Source organism: Maylandia zebra, linkage group LG3, assembly GCF_041146795.1.
Source record: "Maylandia zebra isolate NMK-2024a linkage group LG3, Mzebra_GT3a, whole genome shotgun sequence".
Classification (NCBI taxonomy): domain Eukaryota; kingdom Metazoa; phylum Chordata; class Actinopteri; order Cichliformes; family Cichlidae; genus Maylandia; species Maylandia zebra.
Window position 1 is genome coordinate 53,497,985 of NC_135169.1, and position 5,933 is coordinate 53,503,917.

Sequence of the window (5,933 nt, forward strand, 5' to 3'; positions counted from 1 at the left end):
ACAATCTGTATATGAATTGTCATTAAAACCATAGAGATTCTTACTTATAAAGGAAAGAAAAGTGGGACAATGCCCATCAACATATATTGTATATTTTCTGAAACATTACAAAGATGCAGGTAATTCTGGGTTCACCTGAATTACAGATTAGACTGGTGGACAAACAGAGATGTTGTGTACAACTGGTGACAGCATCAGTGACAACAAATTAATCAGCAAGGCTGGAAGCAGAATTAGGAGGCGTCAGAGTCAGCGAGGGTCAGAGATCAATGAACAAATTGCCCACCTTCATGGATAATGCATCACCCTCAAAAGGATTCAAAATTTGGGCCATGAAGAACAGTTCAGGAAACCTATTTTATTGTTTCGTCTGTGAAACTGTATAAATGAAATGTAAATTATGTTAAAGGCAAACACATTTGTAAGCCATAAGAAACAAACATGCTTTGCATTATACCTTCAAACATCTGTATAGATTTGATATATTATTTATTAAATGAATTTGCTAACATGTCTTACATAGTGAGAGTGTTTCTTTTACTGATGATATTTCAATGATATGTATTTTGTATGACTAAATAATGCTCTATCGAACACCTGGCAATAACAGCAGGTGTGGCAATTTTGTAATTTGTTGTTTAAATTTGATATTATTGTAGGCAGTATATTTTCTTAGCCTTTGTCATACTCATGCTTAACCCTCTCAGGCTCAAATTAAGTTTTTGTTGCTAATGCACAAAAGAATACCTGCAGTGGTACTTCTGAGTAAAAAAAACTCATGAAATATGTATGTGGGGTGATCAGGTTGTTAGCTTTTAACTGTTGCAAATCTGCAACGCCTGCCTTGAGAGGGTCAACACAGCAATCTCAGAAACAGTACAGTAATTTTGGGTGTGGATCACAGGGTGAAGAGTGGGGGTCACCCAGAGTCAGAATCTAGTGAGATATCAGTGTCACCTCTTACAGTTTTCCTGTAATCTGAGCTCAAAGATGAGAAAATATAGAGTGCAGTAGAGTAAATTGGGTAAAGTTTACTGTTGATTTTCTGGAAAACCGTACAGTAATTTGGGCTGTGGATCACTGGGTGAAGAGTGGAGATGAACCAAAACTGGGAGTGGATTGTGAAGTACAATAGTGTCAGGACCAGAGTTGGTCAAGTTACTTGAAAAAAGTAATCAGTAACTAATTACTGATTACTTCCCCCCCAAAGTAATCCCGTTACTTTACTGATTACTTATTTTCAAAAGTAATTAATTACTTAGTTACTTAGTTACTTTTTAAAAACACGATTTACAACCTGAATAGGTGATAAAACCATAGATCTTTCAGCCCAATTCTACTTTTTCTGCATAACCCATCATACAAAATGTAATCAAATGGAAAAGATCCATTTTTAAAATTTGTTTAATTAGTTTTAATCTTTTAACTTTATGCATCAAGCAAAAATTGAATTATATGCAACATTCTCTGACTTGAATAAATTAGTTTAACATTTAAACCTATTTTCGGCACATTCCAGCACATAAAATTATTTTTTTTGTGTTTACACTCACTCTTTCAAATAGATGCAAGTAAAATTCAATTCAATTAAATTTTATTTATATAGCGCCAAATCACAACAAAAGTCACCTCAAGGCGCTTCATAGATACAGAGAAAAACCCAACAATCATATGACCCCCTATGAGCAAGCACTTTGGCGACAGTGGGAAGGAAAAACTCCCTTTTAACAGGAAGAAACCTCCAGCAGAACCAGGCTCAGGGAGGGGCGGCCATCTGCTGCGACCGGTTGGGGTGAGAGAAGGAAGACAGGATAAAGACATGCTGTGGAAGAGAGACAGAGGTTAATAACAGATATGATTCAATGCAGAGAGGTCTGTTAATACATAGTGAGTGAGAAAGGTGACTGGAAAGGAAAAACTCAATGCATCATGGGAATCCCCCGGCAGCCTACGTCTATTGCAGCATAACTAAGGGAGGATTCAGGATCACCTGGTCCAGCTCTCACTATATGCTTTAGCAAAAAGGAAAGTTTTAAGCCTAATCTTGAAAGTAGAGATAGTGTCTGTCTCCCGAATCCAAACTGGAAGCTGGTTCCACAGAAGAGGGGCCTGAAAACTGAAGGCTCTGCCTCCCATTCTACTTTTAAATACTCTAGGAACAACAAGTAGGCCTGCAGAGCGAGAGCGAAGCGCTCTAATAGGGTGATATGGTACTACAAGGTCATTAAGATAGGATGGGGCCTGATTATTTAAGACCTTGTATGTGAGGAGCAGGATTTTGAATTCTGGATTTAACAGGAAGCCAATGAAGGGAAGCCAAAACAGGAGAAATCTGCTCTCTCTTTCTAGTCCCTGTCAGGACTCTTGCTGCAGCATTTTGGATCAGCTGAAGGCTTTTCAGTGAGTTTTTTGGACATCCTGATAATAATGAATTACAGTCGTCCAGCCTGGAAGTAATAAATGCATGAACTAGTTTTTCAGCGTCACTCTGAGACAGGATATTTCTAATTTTAGAGATGTTGCGCAAATGGAAGAAAGCAGTCTTACATATTTGTTTAATATGTGCGTTGAAGGACATGTCCTGGTCAAAAATGACTCCAAGGTTCCTCACAGTGTTACTGGAGGCCAAGGTAATGCCATCCAGAGTAAGAATCTGGTTAGATACCATATTTCTAAGATTTTCAGGGCCGAGTACAATAACCTCAGTTTGATCTGAATTAAGAAGCAGAAAGTTAGCAGCCATCCAGGTCTTTATGTCTTTAAGACATTCCTGCAGTTTAACTAATTGGTGTGTGTTATCTGGCTTCATGGACAGATAGAGCTGGGTGTCATCGGCATAGCAGTGAAAATGTATGCTATGTCTTCTAATGATGCTGCCTAAGGGAAGCATGTATAATGTAAACAGAATTGGTCCTAGCACTGAACCCTGTGGAACTCCATAATTAACCTCAGTGTGTGAAGAGGACTCTCCATTTACATGCACAAACTGGAGTCTATTAGATAGATATGATACAAACCACTGCAGCGCAGTACCTGTAATACCTACAGCATGTTCTAATCGCTCTAATAGGATATTATGGTCGACAGTATCAAACGCTACACTGAGGTCTAGCAGGACAAGCACAGAGATGAGTCCACTGTCAGAGGCCATAAGAAGATCATTTGTAACCTTCACTAAAGCTGTTTCTGTGCTGTGATGAGCTCTGAAACCTGACTGAAACTCTTCAAATAAACCATTCCTCTGCAGATGATCTGTTAGCTGTTTGACAACTACTCTTTCAAGGATTTTTGATATGAAAGGAAGGTTGGAGATTGGCCTATAATTAGCTAAGACTGCTGGGTCTAGAGATGCTTTTTGAGTAAAGGTTTAGCTACAGCCAGCTTGAAGGCCTGTGGTACATAGCCAATCATTAGAGATAGGTTGATCATATTTAAGATCGAAGAATTAATTAATGGCAGGACTTCTTTGAGCAGTTTTGTAGGAATGGGGTCTAAAAGACACGTTGATGGTTTGGAGGAAGTAATTATTGAAGTTAACTCAGAAAGATCAATTGGAGAAAAAGAGTCTAACTTAACATCAATGGTACTAAGAGTAGCTGTAGATAATATTACATCTGTGGGATGATTATTGGTAATTTTTTCTCTAATGATAAAAATTTTATTTGTGAAGAAGTTCATGAAGTCATTACTAGTTAACGTTAAAGGGATGGTTGGCTCAAAAGAGCTCTGACTTTTTGTCAGCCTGGCTACAGAGCTGAAGAGAAACCTGGGGTTGTTCTTATTTTCTTCAATCAGTGATGAATAGTAAGATGTTCTGGCTTTGCGGAGGGCTTTCTTATAAAGCAGCAAACTATTTCTCCAGGCTAAATAATGATCCTCTAAATTTGTGACACGCCATTTCCTCTCCAGATTACGAGTCATCTGCTTTGGGCTACGTGTTTGAGAATTATACCACGGAGTCAAGTACTTCTGATTTGAGGCCTTAGTTTTCACAGGAGCTACAGTATCCAGAGTCGTACGTAGTGAGGAGGTGAAATTATTAACAAGATAATCGACCTCTGTTGGAGTAGCGTTCAGATAACTGCTCTGCTCTATGTTGGTACAGGGCATTGAAGATGATAACAGTGGGTGGATTATATTCTTAAACTTAGTTACAGCGCTTTCAGAAAGACATCTACTTTGATAAAGTCTACTCTCCACCGCTGTGTAATCAATTATTGTAAATGTAAATGTTATCAGGAAATGATGAGACAGGAGAGGGTTTTCAGGAAACACTGTTAAATGTTCAGTTTCTATGCCATATGTTAACACAAGATCTAGAGTGTGATTAAAGTGGTGGGTGGGTTCTTTTACATTTTGAGAGAAGCCAATTGAGTCTAATAACAGACTAAATGCCATGTTGAGGCTGTCATTTTTAGCATCTACATGGATGTTAAAATCACCCACAGTAATTATTTTATCTGAGCTCAGAACTAAATTAGATATAAAGTCTGAGAAATCAGACAGAAACTCTGTGTCTGATTTTATAACTGATTTAATAACCTGAACATGAGGCCATGTTCAGGTTATTCTCCCGTCCACACAGCAGAAAATAAATAAAATCAAAGACTAGCGGTCCTTTTGCTCTATTTTCACCTGTAAAGCAGGAGTAGGGTAGGCGGAGGTTTACCCTGGTGCAGGTGTGGCGCAGCGGTCAGTGGAAGGATCCGCGAGTTTCTCTGTGAGTTTCCCATTACGTGGTAGCTACTCGGTGCTTGCTCGGAAGTTTAGGGTTTTTTTTCGCTGTAAAAAGAAGTTGTCTTCCCACGCACAATGGACACTAATGTTTTTGTCACTTTTTATGGAATCAAACTCAAAGTAAGGTCAGTACTTCCACGCTTTAAACGCTGCACGCTCATACTCTCTCCCGCACTTGATATAGTATCCATTGTTGATCTGCACACAGCTGTTGTCACGGACGTTGCACTTGCTTGCGTCACTGTCATGAGACATTCTCGCAAAAAATCACGGTTTTAGTAACGCAGTAACGCAGCGTTCCTACGGGAAAGTAACGGTAATCTAATTACTGTTTTTGCAATAGTAATCCCATACTTTACTTGTTACTTGAAAAAAGTAATCGGATTACAAGTAACGCGTTACTGCCCATCTCTGGTCAGGACACAAAAGACTGCATTTCTAAGCCAGTCGGCACCCGTACCGTAATATGCATAAGAATAGTGCAACAACATTTTAGGTGCGGCTGGCTTGACTGTGTCGTCGTAAGTGAGGGCTCACTTGACCGCGGTCAAATATGGTGCTGGAGAAACAAACTACAGAGAACTTCGTAAAGAGAGTATTGAGTGCTTTGGCGATGTAAATGGACTGGTTCTTATATAGTACTCAAAGCACTTTAAAGAACTTGCCTCATTCAGGTGTACGCAAGCACTTTTCTCTGTAAGCACTTTCTGTGTAATGTTCACACACATTCGGAGAGCAACTCTGGGTTGGTATCTTGCCCAGGGATATTTGGCATGCAGACGGGGATTGAAGCACCTTCCTCTACTACCTGAGCAAAGCCACCCCATGTTCGTCTGTGCACAGATTTCTTTCAATACAGTATTATCACAATTGTGCAAAAATACAGGCATGAAAGCTTAAAGTGCGCGATCACAATAAAGGTGACGCTCAGAGACTGACTGAGTGATCTGAGAACTCATCAGCCCTCATCACTGCCTTCACTTACTTGCTGCTATGGGTGCAGGAATAACACAGTTATGCAGTTACTTTCTCAGTCTGCTAGAGCCTCCACTTGAATGCAAGAACCTTCATTTATCTTCTCAAACGGAATTCAAAATGTTTTTTACAAATTGAAGGATTAAGATATAAATCATAGAAGCATCGATCCACACATTCAAAGAAGAACAACCCAACAAACTCTTCATAAAACTCCAAGA